At 41.0% G+C, this 22,216-nt stretch overlaps 2 long non-coding RNA genes across 2 annotated transcripts in view; one reads left to right on the plus strand and one right to left on the minus strand.

Moving 5' to 3' along the window:
• Window positions 1-441: 441 nt before the first annotated feature.
• On the minus strand, window positions 442-4,104 carry LOC133480117 (uncharacterized). The gene is made up of 3 exons (XR_009789189.1): window positions 4,060-4,104; window positions 3,887-3,960; window positions 442-1,530 (listed from the first exon to the last, which is right to left on the minus strand). It is a non-coding gene; the product is annotated as an uncharacterized LOC133480117 (long non-coding RNA).
• Window positions 4,105-5,957: 1,853 nt separating this feature from the next.
• The window catches only part of LOC133480118 (uncharacterized), a 55,907-nt gene continuing 39,648 nt past the window's right edge, over window positions 5,958-22,216 (plus strand). Inside the window, exon 1 of the long non-coding RNA XR_009789190.1 lies at window positions 5,958-6,520. This is a non-coding gene — a long non-coding RNA (uncharacterized LOC133480118). The remainder of the gene's footprint in view (window positions 6,521-22,216) is intronic.

A 22,216-nucleotide genomic window follows, 5' to 3' on the forward strand; every position in this document is an offset into this window, starting at 1 on the left:
AAAACAAGAGCGGTAATTGCATGGAAGAGAGCTTAAACATTAAATTCACTGCTTACATGCACTAAAATGAGTCATTAGGTTTGTGATTATTCTAAAGCCAATGGTATACTACCCTCACCACTGCTTGTATTTGGGGCAGGACTGTTGTAGTGTCTCTGCTCACCATCAAAACATCAGACAGCTAGTTTTTCTCTTACATTGCCTGTCCATCTTCCTCTTTCTTTTCTTGACGGTTTGACAGTGTGACAGCAGTGAGAGACATTTTCAGTTTTTGGGTGGGTAGTTGGATGGAGAGGAGGTGTCATCAAGAGTGAGATCTCTGTCTTTGCGTGTGTGTCGGTGTAAACGCACAATTTATCTCTTTTATATATCTCTTTCTTTTCAATGACTTGTTTGATCATGGGTGGCTGGGACAGAAAAAAAGCATAAAATTGAGAGAATACAAATCCATCTTTCTTTATTTGGTTAACACTGTAACAGAAGTGTCATTTAACCACAAATACATTAGAATCAGAATCATCTTTATTTGCCAAGTATGTCCAAAACACACAAGGAATTTGTCTCCGTGTCACGTAACGTGGTTAGGGCGAAGGCGAGGAACGCAAGGCAAGAACATGGTGGACCCAATTGCAGGGAAGCAGGGAGGCAAGGCAGGAGTGCGGGAATCTCAAAATAATAATATTTAATCACAATGATAAAAACAAAGGAAAACAAAGATCATGAAAAAGTCTAAATGCTAAATTAACAAAGTCCAAAATCTAAACACAAAATAACAAAGAAACACTTGAGTGAACCCAAAACAAGAAACAAGACATGACTGGTGAAATACCTGAGCGACAATGTCAAGACATGTGACAACGACAACTGGCAACTATGACATGGCAAAGACGTGACAACGACAATGAACCGACGAGAACTGAAAGAAACCAGGGAACTAAATACAAACAAATTGACGAGACAACGAGGAACACCTGGACAAGACGAGTGGCTAGAGAGAGCTGATTGGTCGACAAAGTAGACGAGAACAGGTGGACACAACAACCTAATGAGCACACGACAAACATGGAACACAGGAAAACATTGAACAAAACTAAACAACCCAAACCAAAACACAGACCATGACAGTACCCCCCCTCTAAAGGAACGGATCCCAGACGTTCCCCAAACAACAACCAAAAAGTCACCAACCCAGGGTGGGCGGAAGGGGGCCTGGAGGAGTGTACAGAGTCCACCCCTCAGGTCAGTCTGGTGGCCATCCAGGCCACCCGAGGTGAGGTGCTTGGCTGAGCGGTTCAGGAGGTCGTCCAGGACGCCAAGCACCAGGGTCTTTACAGGGCCATTCAGGCGGACGGCCATGGTGCCGAACCCAATGGTAATGCAGGGGCCAAGCAATAGGGTTGGGTGGCGGCCGCTGGACGAACGCCGCCGGAGCGGGGTCGGGTGGCGGCCGCTGGACGAGCGCCGCCGGAGCAGGGACGGGTGAGCTGATTGGTCGACACAAAGTAGACGAGAACAGGTGGACACAACAACCTAATGAGCACACGACAAACATGGAACACAGGAAAACATTGAACAAAACTAAACACAACCCAAACCAAAACACAGACCATGACACTCCGGTAGTTGGAGCCGCTCTAGTACAACAGACAGTCAATTTACAGAACACTTTGGAGACAAAGACATTGACAAAAAACAATTGTGCAAAAAGATGCAGAGTCCTCTAGCACTTAGAGCAGTTCGAATGACTAATATTGCAATAGTCCGGTGCAATGACCATTGTGCAAAGGGCGCTGAGACTTCATTCAGTTAACTTAACCTGTGTTCATTGCGTCTTTGTTTTGGATTTGATGAAGGTAGACCCAAAAACAACAAAGCAGATACGTTGGCTATTGATTAAAATAAGAGTAATACATCAACTCTAAAACCTGAAAATGAAAACATAAGTAAACACTATAAATAAATGCCCAAGAACTAAAACTACACTGATAGAAGTGGTAGAATTCTGAGGATGAGAACACAGCATGTACAGATTGAGACTGATAACATTAAAACAGACATGGCTGAGGTGAAACCAACAACAACTTTCTACATTGCACCCCTTACCATTCTTAACTGCTATACAAGTGCAAAATTAAGTTAACCACTGTATATTGAAACCTAAAGGCAATGTGTTGTTTACCCACAATCACAATAGTGCATACGTGATGGATGCCTGACGAATGTGTCAAGAATTACTGCATGTACCGAGGCATTCTGCTCTTTTGGTTTTATTACTGCATTTGACTTATTGTCGCTTTAACCATATCCTACAGGTCAGCCAACCACTGCCATCACAATCCTACCACAAAATCACAAAATTTCAGTTCACGACTCTGGTCATCGTCACACTTTTAGGCTACTGCTTCCATTCTGTGGTGGCACAAACAAAGGAAAAAGCATGACACTCCTTCCTATTCATCATGGGCCACATTGCCTTTAAAGGGATAGTTGTGAAACCATGTAAATATAATCTGCTCAATTCAATTATCTGTTTTATTTTTTATTTTGAAATCAGAAGTCAAGTAAATAGTGCCAATGCAGATATTCAAGTATACAGCAATTGTGCAATTTACTATATGTGGCCCATCACTCTTATAAAACACTCCAACATGTTCCTTAATTTTTCACATTTCTGTAGAATTAGTCCATTTGATATGTAATGTTTAACCTAGTCACCATCTCCTTCAGTTCTTGCAATCAGTACCTCAACAAATGTGCTCTGCTGTCAGCTTCCATAACGATACCACAAACTAACTGCGGCTTCCAGAGGGCAATGTGTGGTTTCAGAACAGCTGGCCAACTTTACTCAACGCAGCTGCAAATCTGCTGTTGTGAGTATAAATGATGTGACAGGAGAAACTCTAGTGTCCCAAGAAAAAAATATAATCATGCTTTGAGCTAAATGTAGCTGTCAGTTTTAGAATCAACTCATGATTGTGCACTGGATCGACTGTCTCGCAAACATGTCATTTAAGGCTGCTCGAGCCTGTTGTTAGCAAAATGTTGAATTTTGTGTTTTTTGTCAGCCAGGATTGACAAAAAAATTTTTTTTAAAACTATGCCGGAACCCAAACACTAATTGTTTTCAGTAAAAGTTTTCAGTCCAGCGGCTGACTGGTGTATTTTCCCCGATCCCTTGGATATGTGAAATTACCCTTCAGAACACCTGATCCATTTACACACACTGCTTTCTCAAAGTCAAAGAGCCTGGTTTGTTGTAAATCATCAGTCACATCTATGTATAGTTGTGGGGTCACCCATTATAGTTTTACATTTTTACAGGTATGCTTTTTATGTAAAAACCAATACCACTCACACCCTAGATCTGTGTTAAACCTGTGTGTTAAATTTAACCTCAGGTATCAGCAAAACACTAAGTGACATTAATGAAAGTTAGATACTTACAAAGGACTATGATTTACTCTGAAGTCCAAAATAACTACTTTACTGTTATTGCGATGTATATAACATGATAGTGTATGGAATGTGTTGCACTGCTTGAGGCAATTGGTGATCACATCCAATACCTACTACTTTTCAGGTTATGATTTTGAGCTACAGTATCTCTATATTTAGGTCCTGGAAAGGATGTTATGTGGAGTTACGTGAAGCTGGATGCATCTTGGCTGTGGAGAGAGGCTGGAACATGGGAGTGAGGGGAAGAAAGGTACGTGAAGAATGTGGGAAAGGGAAGGGGGGTGTCTCATTCAGTGTGGCAGAAAGATTGAGTGAAAGGTGGAAGAATGTGGCTTTAACAGGAACCATTGCAAGCCAAAACCACTATTGAGTGGGGTGATAAGCTTCCACTGAATTTAAAACTTAACCTGTCAATTCATTGTTTCCTTACCTGCTAGAATGAGGTGACCAGACATTCTCTTTTCTATGGACACTTCCAGTTTTTGGGACCCGCAAAGAGTCAGGCTAGAATAGGAGGAATAACAAAACAATGAGCCAGGGAATACATCCATGGTCATATATTCTTGTGCTGTGTTGTTGCTTGTGTTTCTGTTAAATTCCCACCTTCCTCCTGTGTGGTCTAACTGTTGGCCTATTTGTCAGTCACTGTAGATACAAACAAGAAAAGGATTTGCATATCATTGTATTGTATTTTTTTAATTTACGTTTTACACAACGTCCGAACTTCATTAGAATGGGGGTTTGTACAGTCGTTAGGTAATCTTACATCGTTGAATCATCATAGCAACACAACTGAGCGATCATATTGACAATCAGATTGTGTGTCTACATGTACTTTTACATCTACTGTAAAAAACAACCTATAAAATTTACCCAATAAATGTAGGGTAACAATTTGCAGCCACTTTAATCAGGTAAATTTAAACCACATATTTTAGGTGAAGAATACCTTAATTCAATAGCAATAAAAGAGTTTAAAAATGTGGATAAAGTTTACCACACATTTCTGGTTACATTTCAACGACAGTACCTGAGTTGAGGTGGGGGCTAGTATACTTTGTGTTCCTCAACATACGTGTTCTCTCTTAGTATAATTATTTCACTAATGCATGTCTACCTATTTTGGCAGTATAAAGTCTTTCAAAGCAAGTGTAGTGCCAATTGACTTATGGAAAGACTCAACTGGCCAATCAGTGAGATGCCTACACTGAAATCTTTTATTTTAATCTTCTATTTTTTTGAGCATGGCCGTGAAATCATTATTTTTCATGCAATCTCCACACGGTTTTATGAAATGAAATGTACACATAGCCTGCTAACCTTACCTGACAAACACATAATACAAGCAGAACACATCTAAGTAATGATTGTTTAGCTAAGCTTATTTTACCATATAGTGCATTTATCTTGGTCATTTTTGTGACCAAGTGTTGTGCATACATTAAAGTGAGTACAGTACTTATTGTTTACATTAACCGCACTGGTCTGTTAATGCAGTATTTTATTTGCTAATACTGAATCAGTGCTATTTTTAGCTGCTGCGCCACTGTCGCGTTAAGAGTTAGCAAGACGGCTCGTCCTTTTATTCTATCCCACTCTTTTGACCATAACAACTGATAAACCGTTGCCTTAAACTGCCGTATGTAATTTTGTATATGGATTTCTGTTTGTTTTTCCCCGTGTGTTGCATTTTAATAAAAAAAAATTCTGTGTTTGTGTTGTTGTTCAGCCCGCGGTAGTTAAGGATGCAGAAAGGAACATCACCACCACAGTCATAAAGATTTACACAATCCAAAAGATGGACATGAGGAGCCCGAGAATGTGGGAATTGTGATTGAGGGCATTAAAGTCCGCAACAACGCTGGCAGTGTCATCATGGTATTGATCATGCTGTTTGGGCTCATCAGGGCACTTCATCTAGTCTTTCCATAAAACCTGAAGTACACCTCTGAGTTTTTCCAGATGATCATTATGAACTTCGATGGACCCAAGCTAAATGCAAAGGTACAGCAGCTGAAAATCTAACTTTTGTCACAAGGGACAGTCAGGGTGTGTGCTCACAGTCCAATACTGTCATTGAAGATGCTTTTCTAGTACCGTATTTACATGACCATAAGGTGCACCGTATTAAAAGGCGCAGTCTCAATTACGGGGTCTATCTCTGTATTTAACACATACATAAGGCGCACCGTATTATTGGGCGCAGGCATGGTAAAACATACGCTAGCTTAAAACATACGGTAGCATGCATGCACGCTAAAACAATATTTTTAAAAAGGCAGCGGGAGCAAAACTGTGTTCGGTTGTACTTTATTGAAGTATTTAACAATCTACTCAGGTTATTTTTTTTAATCAATCCTCATCCACAAATCCATCGAAGTCCTCATGTTCTGTATCCGAAATGAACAGCTGGGCAAGTTCTCAATGAAACATGCCAGGTTCCCTCTCGTACTCGTCGGAGTCAGTCTCGTTGCCGTGCGGCTCCTCAGAAATGGCTTTTACGAAAGCTCGAACAACAGTGCAAGCAAACATGTTAGCCCAAGCATCCAAAATCCATTCACATACGGTGACGTAACTCGCCTGGTGTTGCCTCCCAGTCTTCGTAAAGCTGTGTTCGCCATCTGTCATCCATCGCTCACACGCCAGCTTTTCCTTGTAATCCGCCGGAAGTTGCTGCGCCATAGTAGTCCTTGCCCGGAGGGAAAAATGGCGCCGTTTCATAAAACGAAAGCACCAAGACGGACCTCCTTGAAAATTTTCAATTTTCATTTCTTCTGCAAGCGTTATTGCCCTCAGTCGGATACAAAAATACATGCAAAAATATAATGGCATAGTTTAGGGCTAGGGGAAAAAATAATAAATTAGCTAGTCGACTTAAAAAATAGGCCGATGCAGTATTTCGGACACGAAGCTCCGCCGGGACCCCCCCCCCCCAAAATTAAATGAAATTAAAAAAAAAGTTCCGCCAGGAAAAATGTTTGTGCTGCCATGTTTCACATGGACATTTATTCCAGACGGACGCAGTGTTGGCCTACTGATGAACAAAAACAACAGAGGAGCATCTGTAAGTTATTTTAAAGACACTCTGAGATGTGTAATGTACATATAAGATGAAGTATGATTGTTTTTTTTTTTTTTTTTTACCAAAAATTAAATCGCTAGCGTGCTAATGCTAATCGTAAATGCTAACCGCTTAGCAATGGCTGATTTCGCTGTCTCAAATTCTGCAGAGTCTATATCATACACTCACTACCAACATATGCAGTTTAAGGATATAAATTCAACCCTCATCAATGATAATACAATACATGTTAGTAATTTAAAAAACAAAAAAGAAATTGGGGGTTGGCGATTACTTGAGTACTCAGCAAAATATCTATAGCATAATCGATTCGGACACGATTCGATCGTGATAGCCCTAGTATAGTTAAATACCTATACAACTAAACAGATAGACTTATGCTCCTAATATTAATTAAAATGCAAATAATGTCAGTTGAACGTGTTCTTATTCACATCTTTTAAGAAAGCATTGTGAGCTACGACTATGAAGAACAAAAAAGGAACAGCATGAATGACAGCGCAGCTTCAGCCATTTTGATTCTGATGGAGTTGACCGTGTCACACCCTTGGAGGATAGAGGAGGCCCCTGCTGTCCCTTTTTATCTTTTAAGTTCCTGTCTTCCTCTCTACCTTCACTTGATTCCAAATGTCAGCCAAGTGTAAAAGAGAAGCAGAGCGAGTGAGTGAGTGAGTGAGTGAGTGAGTGAATGAGTGAGGGACATCTGTGGTCTGAACGGGGAACACCACTGAAAGCATACATGATAACCCAGTCAGGCTCATGAGCAATGGAAGGCAAAATGGCATTTTACAATAATACACTACTCGTATATACCTTTGTGTGAGATGAACATCCATAAATATGTGATGTCAGCCTGCTTGTTTGGAAGTATATTTGCCACCAGTGCCAAACAGTGAAGGAACAATGAAACAAAGATAGAACTTCCAAGCTGTTTAGACTGCACAGACTGGAGTGTCTTTGAAAATTCCACATTCCAAAAACATGCATGGTAGGTTAATTGAAAACTCTAAATCGCCCATAGGTGTGAATGCAAGTGCAAATGGTTGTTTGCTGATATGTGCCCAGTGATTGCCTGCCGATCAGTTCAGGGTGTACCCCGCCTCTCGCCCGAAGATAACTGGGATAGGCTCCAGCACGCCCGCGGCCCTAGTGAGGATAAGCGGTACAGAAAATGGATAGATACATTTTTTTCATACTCTTATTGTTCATTTAATTTTTAGAGGTATAAATTTATTTTTTTTGTGTTCATTCAATTTTTAGCACTGTAAATGTACTCTTTTGTGTCATGATCAGTGAAAAAACATTTTATTTTGACGAAACAAATAATGACTTGGTAGCGACTTGACTTGCTTAATTTTTTTCCGCAGTAACTTGGGACTTGCTTGAGACTTGAGGGTTACGACTTGAGACTTGCTGGTGACTTGCACATATGTGACTTACTCCCAAGCCTTGAACCTTGACAACGAGCTGGTATTATCCGCTGGAAAACCATGTTCTCTTGCAGGAGATATCACAGGAGAGTCACAATGAAAAATATGACATCATTTATGTCAAAATTACTGCATTTCAAGTGACACTGTGCATGGGTAAGTGTTGTATTGGAGCACGTCTCTGTGTTTGGTTACAGAACACAGCGCTGAAGCATTAGCTTTGTGTCCTACTTAAAGCGGAGATTCTGCTACATCAGCATGCAAAAACAGTTTTAGGTGGCGAAAAAATACTGTCAGTTAACGCTATTTCCCAAAAGACGAAGATGAACTTGTTTATTTCCATGTGTCTGCTCACATTAGGTGGCACACTAAAAATGTAGTGATTAGGGGGCTCAGAGCTGATTTTGGGGGATGGCAAACAAAATCTCTCTATTATGCTTGTGCTTATGTCATATCTTCTTCCCTCAGTGTTAACCCTTTTCAACTTGTGCTTAGACAGACAATTCATCATATTTCTTTTTATTTTACTAGTTTGTCTCAAAGTCCCCACGAAAGGATGTTGATTAGCACAGTTCGCTACCAGATAATTTCAACAGCTGCAACCGTGGCAAGGCTGCCGACATCTGAAGCCTCTTTTCTCCTGAGAGACTCTTTGGCTGTTGGTTGAATCTCTGTCGCTTCAGATCAGCCCAGCTGGAGAAACACTAAACAGGCACATGTTATTCACCACAGGCCCCCAAGGATATTCTGGCTGCACAATACTCAAGCTGCATTTTCAGCAAAATGTTGACTGTTGCATGCAGTGTAACAGAGCGGGAACTGAAAAGGTTTGTGTTAAAGTGAACAAAACTGGAAACACAACATCTGGATAAAGAGGACAGAAAGGCTGTGGTTTGTTGAAATCTCAGTGAAGATTAGAGACATTAACGTGAGCACCGCAGTTGAGGTTCGTGGTCGTCCTTGTGAGGGGGATAGACTGCATTTTAAAACGGGGTGAAGTCTCTCGTCTACAATATTATAATAATGAAAACCTTATCAACCATACATTACATTATACAGATACATATACATTATCATGACATTTCCCAGGACCTTTCATTATATTGCAAAGTGTTTATTTGACATATGAACAAGTTTGCAAAAATGTTTTTTCTTCAATTTTTAAATCCTTCCATTGTTTATATCGTCTGTCGTGTTGAACTGATTTATTTTACACAACACTGTTTTCAATATACATTAGAAAATTGACTCCAGAGTAGAGGTTTTTATTAGATAATTATTGTTTTTGGTCATTGAAAATGTTGTATTCAGTCTGGGCATACGTGAGTATGTTCCAGCCCCCCCCCCCCCCCCAAAAAAAAAACAATTGGGGACCACAAGACACAATGTTGCATTACTTACATCAAATTTGGGCACGTAGATGCGTCAGTGAATACCTTCAAATAAGACGTAAGTAGGAGCTCGATGTGAACAGGGACTGGTTGATTCTACCTTGATGGCTGTATATACAAACTTAAAAAAATAAAAAATAATTTTTTATACTTTACATGGCCATCCTTATCGAAACACACTGTTAGGATAAAAGGCGGACAACAACCTGGACTAGGGGTGGGGGATATTGCCTAAAAAAACAAAAAAATGCAACTATTGTTTTTCACAAAAATGTGGGATGATTTTAATACACATTTATAGTAATCACATGCACATACAGACCCTTTTCAAAAAATTAGAATGTCATGGAAAAGTTTATTTATTTCCATAATCCCATTCAAAAAATTAAATTTTCATAGATTATAGATTCATGGCCCACAATTTGAATTAACTATTTATTTGTTTATTTTTACATAATTTGGGCTTCCAGCTCATAAAATCCACGGAATCAGGAATTCCAAAAAATAGAATACTGTGAAGAAATCACCCTTTACTTCTCAGTTTTGTCGGAAAAAATAAAGAAATTAGGGTCACATTAAATCAATCAAAATATGGTACTTTCAAAACGATATGTTCTTCTTCAGTTCTTGGTTGGGAATCCCTTTGCTTTAATCAGTGCCTCGATGCGCCGTCGCATTGAGGCAATCAGCCTGTGGCATTGGCTGGGAGTTATGGAAGCCCAGATTTCCTTGATGCTGTCAGTTCTGCTTTATTTTTGGGTCTGGTGCTTCTCATTTTCCTCTTGATAATACCCCATAGATTCTCAATGGGGTTTAGATCCAGCGAGTTGGCTGGCCAGTCAAGCACTGTGATGGCATGGGCATCAAAGCAGGTTTTGGTGCTTCTGGCGGTATGGGCAAAGGCCAGGTCCTGCTGGAAGATGAAATCTGAATCTCCATACAGATCCTCAGCAGAAGGAATCATGAATCATTCTGGTAGACTGTTGCGGTGACCTTGGATTTAAGAAAGCAGTTTACCAACACCTGCACTGGACATTGCACCCCAAATCATGATTGACTGTGGATATTTCACATTGGACTTCAAGCAGCTTGGGTTCTGTTCTTCACCCGTCTTCCTCCAAACCCTTGGACCTTGATTCCCGAATGAAAGGCACACTTTACTTTCATCAGAAAAGAGGACCTCGGACCACTGGCCAACAGTCCAGTCCTTCTTCTCCTTGGCCCAGTTGAGACGCTTCCTACGTTGGCTCAGACTCAGAACTGGCTTGACTGAAGCAATTTAATGACACCTGGGGAAACCTGTGCAGGTGCTTTGAGTTTAGTAGATGAATAGTGTGTCACACTCAGTTTAAAACATTTATGGCCTGCAAAATGCCCTGCGATTGGCTGGCAACCAGTTCACGGTGTACCCTGCTTTCTGCCCGATGACAGCTGGGATAGGCTCCAGCACGCCCGCGACCCTAGTGAGGATAAGCGGCTCAGAAAATGGATGGATGGATGGATGGCCTGCAAAATTTGGGCTGATTTCTTCACACACTTCACTGTGATGGGTTAAATGCAGAGAACAAATTTCGTGTGCATGCATGCATGTTCATGACAATAAAAGATGATTCTTCTTCTTTTTTTTTAATTCCTGATTTTGTGGGTATTATGAGCTGGAAGCCCAAATTATGTAAAATTAAACAAACAAATACTTGACATTGTTTAAATTGTGGGCCCTGAATCTATAATCTATGAAAGTTTAACTTTTTGAATCGAATTATGGAAATAAATAAACTTTTCCATGACATTCAAATTTTTTGGAAGGACTCTGTACTCTGCACATTGGGCACACTCATATCTCATTTAGGGTCCCTTGGAGGACTGGCACCAGGTATGGTGGGGCGAGTGCCGGCCCAGGTGCTGGCACATCTGTGCTTGTTTCAGGTCGGTGACTACAAATGACTGTTGTAATGTTACTTGTGTTCAAATATCTAGACTGTCTCACTTGTTCTGCTGTGTTTCTCACCCCTTGTCCTCTTTTCCACTTTGTCCCTCTGTCTGTCCCCTAAAACCATTTTCTATCTGGCTGCATTTTCAATAAATATCAGAATTCTATTAAAAATGAGCAGAGTGAGTATTTCAAACTCCCCTGTTGCACAGCAAAACTGTTCCAGCACAAAGGCATACAGATAGCCATTGTGCTAGGCTATTTAGCTGAACAGGACATGTTTAAAAAACAAAAATGAAAAAAAATGTCCCTTTTGCCAAAATATGTATCTAAACAGAATCCTTAATAACTTAATATTTTAAAGGTACAACAAATTAATGTCAAATACCATGGCTCGGCTGGTCCACATGCAGGAATAAGAGTAAGAACAGCGCTGCACCCTACAGCTCTCTCAAACTCTTTTCTCATGTTGAATTGTACAGGTGAGGCAAGGCAATCTCAGTAAAATATTTGCAGCTTGGAAGTACGTAGCCTACTGTATTTCGGGTCATGAGTTTCCAAAATGTTGATAATCCTCTGCTTCTGCAGCATAAATGGGCACCATGTCTTTGGAATTGTTCGGGGAGATTAACTCTGTGACTGCTTTCTGCTACTTTGTTGTCATATGCAAATCAATGTGAAAATAATCACAATCATGTCTGTTTCTTAGAAACAAAAGTTGCTTTTTTTGAAATACTAGTTGCTAGAGTGCTTGGAAAAGTTGTTAAATGTACGACCAAATTGCCAATTTGGCAACACTGAGTCTGCTTTTACAAACTACAATCTCCCCTTTGTTCGCAGCCATGTTGTTAGTGTAAGCAACACACATAAAAGGGGACACACTTTGAATGGTCCCCGGTCAATCACTTTATGACTGCGGATGGCGCAATGACAGGGAACTGACCAAGTGCCAGTTGCGTGAAAGTCAGCTATGTGAACCATTGATACACTACCATGGACCCCTAACCTTTACTTATCCATCTACTTGCTCAAGGGTACCTCGACAGTAGACAGAACAGAATAGCATTATTCCTACAACAACTTCAAAATGTATTTTTGCAAACTATATCCTTCTGGTTCCAAAGCCCATGTCCTTACAGATGAGCTAGTACCGTACTTTATTTTTATCAAATGTTTATACTAATACACAAACGAAAACGTAGTAGTTGTGTGAGCCATAAAAGATGTATTGAGTCTCTAATGCCAGCCCGGGGATGTGTTCTGTTGCTGTTGCAATTCTGTAGTCACTGAACGCAGTTGCGGAACATGAGCCAACATCATTGGCACATCTGCCAAACTGCCTGTGCGCTATATTTGAGTTGGGTGGGTATTGATTTTGTGTTTGTCCTTGTAAAATATACAGCAGGTTGCAAGCGAGTGATTCACTGAAATCAGGGCAGAGTTCTTGGATGGTAACGAAGGAGAGGAGACAAAGAAAAATGGATAATTCAAATTGCTGCAGTAATTCAGAAATATTTCTCAAAGATGGTTTTAGTCTTCATAACACTGAATAAGTTATTCCCTCAAGTATGAGAACTAAAATAATTCGAAGTAATGAAGTCATAAAACAGAAGAGGAGAGATAGTAAGGCAGAGATAATAGACACAATTGTGGTGTGGCCAAATTATTCACCTGTACCCTCTTCTGCTGTTCAACAACTTATTTACAGAAATAATTTGGCGTGGTCATGGCACCGACTGGTTAGAGCATCTGCCTCACAGTTCTGAGGACCGGGGTTCAATTCCTGGCCCCGCCTGTGTGGAGTTTGCATGTTCTCCCCGTGCCTGCGTGGGTTTTCTCCGGGCACTCCGGTTTCCTCCCACATCCCAAAAACATGCGTGGTAGGTTAATTGACAACTCTAAATTGCCCGTAGGTGTGAATGTGAGTGTGAATGGTTGTTTCTTTATATGTGCCCTGCGATTGGCTGGAAACCAGTTCAGGGTGTACCCCGCCTCCTGCCCGATGATAGCTGGGATAGGCTCGCACACCCGCGACCCTAGTGAGGAGAAGCGGCTCAGAAAATGGATGGATGGATGGAATTTGGCGTGGTTTCATGTAGTCATGTAATTCTGCCTAAAATGGTCCACAAATGAAAGTGTGCACATTCTGAAGGAAAATGTGATTAGGCAAATACCCAAATATCTACAGAGAAAACATTGAACACTCAGATTAAACATAAAGACAACTCTTCTACATTAATTCCCAGTAATGCCAGCAAATGTGATTAAGAAGAAAATTAAACAGAGAATAATAAAGACAAACTGGTTCTCAATCTAGGTTGTTGGCTTTGTGTGCATTATTAGGCAAATGAGACAAGTGAGAGGGAAATTATAAATTCTCCTTTATTTAAACATCAACCCAAAACACTCATTGAGACAGGCTTTATCACTGAGGTGCGGAATACACTAAAACGTATTATCCCTTTTAGTAATAGTGGTGGTGTATTCTTTCATTCATTATCCTTACTAGGGTCGCAGGTGTGCTGGAGTCCATCCCAGCTATCTTCGGGCGAGAGGTGGGGTACACCCTGAACTGCTTGCCAACCAATTGCAGGGCACATACAAACAAACAACCATTCACACTTAGATTCACTTCCATCCATCCATCCATTTTCTGAGCTGCTTCTCCTCACAAGGGTCGCGGGAGTGCTGGAGCCTATCCCAGCTATCATCGGGCAGGAGGCGGGGTACACCCTGAACTGGTTGGCAGCCAGTCGCAGGGCACATACAAACAAACAAAGAACCATTCGCACTCACATTCACACCTACGGGCAATTTAGAGTTGTCAATTAACCTACCATGCATGTTTTTGGGATGTGGGAGGAAACCCGAGTGCCCGGAGAAAACCCACGCAGGCACGGGGGGAACATGCAAACTCCACACAGGTGGGGCCGGGGATTGAACCTTAGTCCTCAGAACTGTGAGGCAGGCGCTCTAACCATTCGGTCACAGTGCCGCCACTGAGATTCACACCTACGAGCAATTTAGAGTCTTCAATTAACCTACCATGCATGTTTTTGGGATGTGGAAAGAAACCCGAGTACCCAGAGAAAACCCACGCAGGCACAGGGAGGACATGCAAACTCCACACAGGCGAGGCCGGATTTGAACCCAGCGTCCTCAGAACTGTGAGGCGGATGTGCTAACCAGTCGGCAGCCGTGCCGCCAAGTGGTGGTTTACTTTAATTTTATTCATTGTAATACAGATAGCATTTATATAGTCGTCTGCTTCTATAGAGGCAGAGTAAAACATCAGGCAAATGGCAGATTGTCACTGAAATTGAAAGTTGCTATTTGAAGGGGAACACAATGACATGTTTGTTTCACTAGCATTCCCTATAGTGCACATTTTTTCTTGCTGGATTCAAGCCATTATTTGATAAAATACTGTAGCAACATCGTTTTCAATGATTGATCTTTAGTCATCATTAAAATTCAAATGATCTATTGCACAATAAATGGAGCGTGAAACAAACATCAAGTTTGTGATAAATGTGAATGTATAATGACGCTCAGTTGAGTGCTGACAACGACTGAGGCAAACAACCCTAATTTTCCACCTTGTACACCTCAGTAGACCGCTGAATATGACTGAATTTCTACTTTTAGGATGACTGCTTTGTTCACAGAGAAATCACAAGAACAACAACCATTTGCACTCACGTTCACACCTATGGGCAATTTACAGTTTTCAATTAACCTACCACGCATGTTTTTGGGATGTGGGAGGAAACCAGAGTACCCAGAGAAAACCCACGCAGGCACGGGGAAATCATGCAAACTCCACACAGGCGGGGCCAGGATTTGAACCTTTGTCCTCAGAACTGTGAGGCAGAGGTGCTAACCAGTCTACTACCGTGCCCCCCAAGTGAATTCAGTCCTCAACTAAATCAAGTGGACATGGGGGGAAAAAGGTGGAGGACTGTATATTCTCAAGTCATCATTGCCTTGATGAGTTGCATAAGCCCATACTGCGGCCTCACTGAGACATTGATGTCTATGGTTATGCTCCCTCTATTAAATGCTCCAGTTATCCAGTTGTATAAATGTCAGCTGCCATGCAAGCAAAACTCCATTTCAAGCTTGTCACTGAGATTTATCAGGCTATAAAAAACTTTCATGTGCTTTTTTTTTTTTTACCCTGCCATGATGTACCAAATTCTTGAAAAGCATCTAACCCAGCTGTGGCCAATATATTCAACCCCATCTATGTTGACTTGTAATAGGATGAAAGCTAAATTCTTCATACTGTTATTAATTGCTATTTGTAACTACTGTATTCACCTAGTTGTTTTTTATTAGTTATTTTTGATCATAGAAATGCTGATAATATATATAATTTAAATCTAGTTAACGGCATAGGTACCGTAGAATCTGATTTATTGTACAGTTGCATTAGCAATTTTTTAAAGAAATCTGTAGGAAGGAAATTATAATGGTTGTGTTACAGCTTGGGATGCCCCGATCCAACTTTTTCCACTTCCGACCCGATACTGATATTGCATCCTTGAACTTTGGCCGATACTGATATCAGTCCGAGTTGATACTGTATGTGCGGCAATACACTTTTGAACTTCTTGATGCAACTGGGGTTGAGCTTTATTGACAATCGTTGTTCCTGCTGTGCACGTCTTGACCTCTGAGGGGCTGTGTGATACATGCAATGAGATACACACTTGTAGTCACAAAGAAAGTAGAAGTCACAATCAAATATTATTATAACTCGTTTTTCACAGAGTTTAAGGAATACATGCCGGAGAGTATTGTTATATTGCCTGTTTGTATTTGGTTTTACAGCGTTTTAGTACCAATATTCATGAAGTGCCATGGGTTCAATGTTAATTTTCATTACTCTTGACGAGTAATGAAAAGTTAGCTTTGAGCTTGCAATTTTTGTGAACAAAAACGAACAAAGAAACCAGCGCTCTGATGTATTTGAACACTCAATTGGTGTAATTCCTTTCTTATGTGAGTTTAGTTTTAAAGTGAACTTAAACTGGAGTTCCAATAATCAACTTTAAAGGGGACATATTTTGCCAAACCAACTTTTTCTAGTACTTGGAATGTAATTATTGTCTCTACGGTACCTCAGTAAATGTAAATGGTAAATGGGCTCTCACTTGTAAAGCACTTTTCTACCTTCAAGGTACTCAAAGTGCTTTATCACTGCCTCATTCACCTACTGATGATGCAGCATCAGAGGCAACTGGGGGTTCACTATCATTCTCAAGCACACTTGGACATGGTCACAAGGGCCGAAGATTGAACCTACAACCTTTGGGTTGGGAGACGACCTCTCTACCACCTGAGCCATGCCGGCTCAGGGGTCCACGCTGTAGTCTGGGGAAATCACAGTTGCTGGGCTGGAGGCTGAGCCAGAAAGGCAAACTCGCTGAGGGGTTTGGGCTATCTGAACTGGTACCCTAATATCCAAAAGTGCAGGCTTAATCTGGTCTAAAGCCACCCGCTCACACTTTCCCCCCACTTCCACACAAAGTTCTTAGCACCTGCCTCCAGCACGCAAAAGGGCCCATCGTAGGGGGGCTGCAGTGGGGTTGTGGTGAATGACAACCTCCTTGGAACCTTGGGTATGACTGGGTGAAAGAAATTGCCCACAGTGTCCTGGAACATAGTTCCAATTCGTTGAGAGACGGCTGACCAGGGAGCCGCGCCGCAGAGCTTTGAAGATATTCCCCAGAGACTGAGAGAGGCTGCCAATGCACAAGTGAAGACGAAGCCTGGAAATTTTCCTTGGGGGAAGCACAACGTCTAAGCATAACCAATGGCACATGGTCAGCCCAGTCGTTGCCTGTGAGGCTAGCCCTCAGAGCAGCCTTCATGTCCCGATGAAATGGCTCACAACGCAATTGCCTTCTGGGTTATATGCCATAGTGCAGTAACTCTTTACTCCCAGGAGCTCAGCGACTGTCGTGATGATGTGAACTGCGGACCTCTCTCTGAGAAGCAGTGGGTCAGCTGAAATGAGCCACCCAGGACATAATGAACACCCGTGCCACCTCTGCTGACATAGTAGAGGACAAGAGAATAGTGTTGTTTCATTCGCGAACGTTTTGTTCAAAAGAATGAATCTTTTTAATGAACATACTGAACTGAATCAGTTTATGAAATGATTCATTCAGATTCAAATTGGCCACCGCAGTGAGCGAGTCAGCTGGGAGAACAGAACTGGTGTAGCGTTCTATCACTCACTTCTGAATCTTCGGTGAATGACCAATGAGCAGCCAACGTGCAGGCAGGGGTGGGACTTCACTAAGTGTACTGCCATGTGATTTGCGATTTGCCAGCGCTGTCACTCACTTCGGCGAATAACCAATGAGCAGCCAGCATACAGCAAATACATTTAACTTTACAACTACTGAAATCTTCAACAGAAATAAAGTAGTATATATTTATAATTTACTCCTATAAGTTAAAAAAAACAACTTTTTTTTAGAGTTCATCGCTGCCAGGGGCTGCTACTGTGGCTACTGCTAAAAACTCCGGGCGTCGGGCACATCCCCATTTGACGTCACTACCCAGAATGCACTGCGATGAAAAAACAATGGTGGCCTAAATTGAAATTACGGTTTGTAAAAATATATAAATCTGGAAATGATTATCGCAAGTTGTGTCTCATTGTTATGTTACTCAAGTCGAAAGAGATCATATATACCAAACGTCATTGAAAACGGAGTTCACTTTAAGGAGCGACGTTTTAGTATGTATGAACTGAATGTACTATTGAATGGAAGGGAACTGAATGTAGGATGTACTGTTAGCCACGAGTGAGTCGTTCGTTGAACTTCTTCGTTCGCGATCCGCTAAGGAGCGACGTACTTGTACGTACGTATGCAGTGAACTGTTCTGCCATGAGTGATTCATGTGGAAGTTCACTGCGAACTAGTACGATGAGTGATTCGTTCGTGCAAGAAACGACGTACTACGCACTGAACGTAGTCATGAGTGATTTTAACCGTTCGTCTTGACGTCCTCGCGGGGATAGCTTTTACTGGCAACTGTTTCCTCGCGCTAACGGCTAATGTTGAGTCAGTCAAGCACATGAAAACAAGCACACACGCAGGGTGTGATTTAGACGGTTCCTCCGTAATCTTAACAGACTACACATAAAGTCATGAAACGACAGGAGCCTGACATGTGAGTTAGATTTGCCCGTGCAAGGCAAGCTGAAGTGGCAGGACCAGGGAGTTTAAGAGGGGAGATTTATTTGAAAATACTAAGAAGAAATGTAAAATAACGTATATATTTACACACATATTAGCTTCTCTGGCTACTACAATTAGTATTGTTTAGTATTATCAGTCATGCTGATTTGCAGTTAAATTATACTTTTATATTTTTGTTTGTTTGACGAGTGTTGTTTTCTTATTGTTTGTATTTCAGTGCAACAAAACTCATTTAACAACCAGACATGTACACATACACTTTATTTGTAGATTTGATAGACATGCGTGTTCTAGGTCGATCAGGCCTACAAGGGAATACCTGTACATCATATTATATTACTTTTATATAATTGTGTAGCTCTAAATACTATACATAAACAGAAGTGATTCACAACAGTGGGATTTTTTTTTTTTCCCAGTTGAGCTCAGCTGCGCCAAAAGAGAATTGCAGCGTACTGTCACTCATTCGGAATTTCCAGCAAATGACCAATGAGCAGCCAGGATCAGGCAGGCGGGGGAGGGACTGAAGTCTACTGATGAACTAAAAGTGAACTGAACTAGTACGATGAGTGATTCGCTCGCGCAAGGAACAACATATGCAGTGAACGTACTCATGAGTGATTTTAACCATTCGTCCTCACAGGATAGCTTTCACAAGCATCTGTTTTCTCCAAGGTAACGGCTAATGTTGAGTCAGTCAAGCATATGAAAACAAACACGCATATTTAAAATACATGTAAATTAATAATAAATGTATATATGTAAACATAGATATCATCCCCTCTGTCTCTAATGTGATTATTAAAGGTTTTTGTTTAATAATAATAACAATAATTAAACGTTAAATTTACATAGCGCTTCTCAAGACACAAAAAGACGCTTTACACTACTCAGATGACAACAGTAAGGTGGGTGAGCAGGAAGCCCGGGTGCTGGTGTCAATGACGCTGGCCACCGTGGTGGAATGCAGACAAGTCTCCCCAGCCAGCGGGAGCCTGTGGAATTAGAGGGGACACGGAAGGATATGTGCGGTAGCCTAGCTCGCTGCACAGATGTTCACGAGTTACAACAGAAGGCGGGTGTTCGAGAGCTTGCTGAGAGAAAGATAGGTAGGTGATAACAGCTTAAGTTGTATTTTTTATTTTTATTTTTTTATCTCCCCCCTTTCCTAGTTTACAATACTGGACAACAACAACGAATCGTCTTTCGGTGAACGTGTTTAGTGAACATGAACCTCAGGGTTGAATTATGAATTGAATGAGTAAGCGCTTGAATAATTCTGTGAAGAAACAAAATTAACGACTCGGTGAATTCATCTATGGAATGAATCTTTTTAATGAACTGATTCTATTGATTCAGTACAGTCAAAAGAACTGCCGTGCCCATCACTGCAAGGGAATAGTATGTGACCACCTGGTGGTCTCAGAGATGTCAAAAGTACTGGTAATCAGCACTTAAGTAAAAGTGGTGATACTGGTCCAAAAAACAACTCTGGTAAAAGTAAAAATACAAAAGTTCACACTTATGAATGCACTTAAGTAAAAAAGTATAAACTACAACATTTTTCAACCCAATAATAAAATATTTATAGTGAGGACTTTTTTATCTCGCCAGATGATTGGCATGTGTTCTCTGGGGGAATAATGGACAAAATAGACAAAAACAGGTAGGCTTAAATGAAAAGACTATTATTTGTACTTTTAAAATAAAGTTATATACAGTACAACATTAAAAAAAACAGCTAGATTTGTTTCAAACATCTTTATTTGCCCACTGCCAAACAGGAGGGGTGGTTGGTGGGTGCTTGGGGTCCTGACTGAAGCTAGTCGAAAATGAGCAAATTATGGCTCTTTTCAGTTTGGGACATTTACGGTTTTGTTTTGGTAGTGGTCAAATAAATGTAAGAAATATGATACGTTCAGGCTCAAACGTGAAAATACAATGTGGTTCACCCAAAGCATTACAACACTTTTGAAAAAAGTGCCAAAAATATATTCTTACCTATGAAAGGTTATTCCCAGTTCAGAGTTCCCTTGTTGTGATTGTACAATGTGTGTCTAACAGTACGCAGCACAGTGTGCAAGCGTGACGTTCATAAACATGGAATGCACCAACACTTTGCCCACTATCTTAGCATCGCAGTAGGCACGCAGCTCAAAGTATCTACCGTGTCTATGAGCAATGTGCTCTACTTGCTTACTTCCGGTTTCTGGTTTTTCATAAATAAGTACAAATACCTGAAAAATCTACTTAAGCACAGTAACAAAGAACAAGTACTTCATTACTTTTGTTTAATAATAATAACAATAATAGTACATTAAACTTACATAGCACTTCTCAAGACACACAAACACACACACACTTGGTCCTGTCCACCATTGTGAGGATGTGGGTGAAACCACAAGTTGGGAGAAAGGTGCCCCACCAGATCCACATTCACAAGGTCTAAACGCCTTTCTGGTATGACAAATGGCGCCAAGGAGACCGTGTCCCGCCAGCACGCCATGCAATAACTGTCCAATTCTCTTGTACTCATATGCTATTTAGCATTAAATTATGACATCATTTTATGATCCTTGTTATAGAGCCAAAGCAGAAACAACCGCAGGGATTTTTTCATCATGGTGGCTGCCTTGAGCATCATTTAAAGGGCTCAAAGACACATACATGCACCTAGTCACCAGTGGACAAGTAGATTTATGGTGTATGAACATTAGTTTCTTTTTTATGGGAAGCTTAAACAAACAGGATTTGGAGCCAGTGGATCATTAGGCTGTACATTATCACTTGTTGGAACACATTTTCTCTTTTACACTAGCAGCATTCTCAGAATTGGACATTGGGTCAGACACACAATGTAAACAAAGGAAACAGAAACCTGTGCACGTTCACTTCATAAATTAAACTGAATCACCATTTACTGGTTTGTTACTTTGTTAGCAGGATTATACACACACACACACACACAAATCAGTGAACACACACACAAAAAAATCAGTGAAACTTTATGGATGGCATGTACTGAGGAAGAAACCCATTAACTATTGGTGAGTTTTTGCTTTGTAGGGAAAGGTGTGGATCGTCTTCTTTTCCTTTCGGCCTGTCCCGTTCGGGGTCGCCACAGCGTGTCATCCTTTTCCATGTAAGCCTATCTCCTGCATCCTCCTCTCTAACTACAACTGCCCTCACTACATCCATCAACCTTCTCTTTGGTCTTCCTCTAGCTCTCTTGCCTGGCAGCTCCATCCTCATCATCCTTCTGCCAATATACTCACTATTTCTTCTCTAGATGTGTCCAAACCATCAAAGTCTGCTCGCTCTAACACTGTCTCCAAAACATCGAACCTTGGCTGTCCCTCTGATGAGCTCATTTCTAATTTTATCCAATTTGGTCATTCCGAGAGCGAACCTCAACATCTTCATTTCCGCCACCTCCAGCTCTGTTTCCTGTTGCCTCTTCAGTGCCACTGTCTCTAATCCATACATCATGGCTGGCCTCACCACTGTTTTATAAACTTTGCCCTTCATCCTAGCAGAGACTCTTCTTTCACATTATTCTTTCTAATTATTCTGGCATTTAGCAAAGAAAAATAATTTTGTTAATCCTAATTGATGTAAAACAGGGAACGTTTAATCTCATTTCATGTCAGAAAGTGAGAAAAAGAGTCTTTTTTTATATAGTGGATGTAAATGACTGGGTTCAA

Source organism: Phyllopteryx taeniolatus, chromosome 6 (genome assembly GCF_024500385.1).
Source record: "Phyllopteryx taeniolatus isolate TA_2022b chromosome 6, UOR_Ptae_1.2, whole genome shotgun sequence".
In the NCBI taxonomy this organism is placed as follows: Eukaryota; Metazoa; Chordata; class Actinopteri; order Syngnathiformes; family Syngnathidae; genus Phyllopteryx; species Phyllopteryx taeniolatus.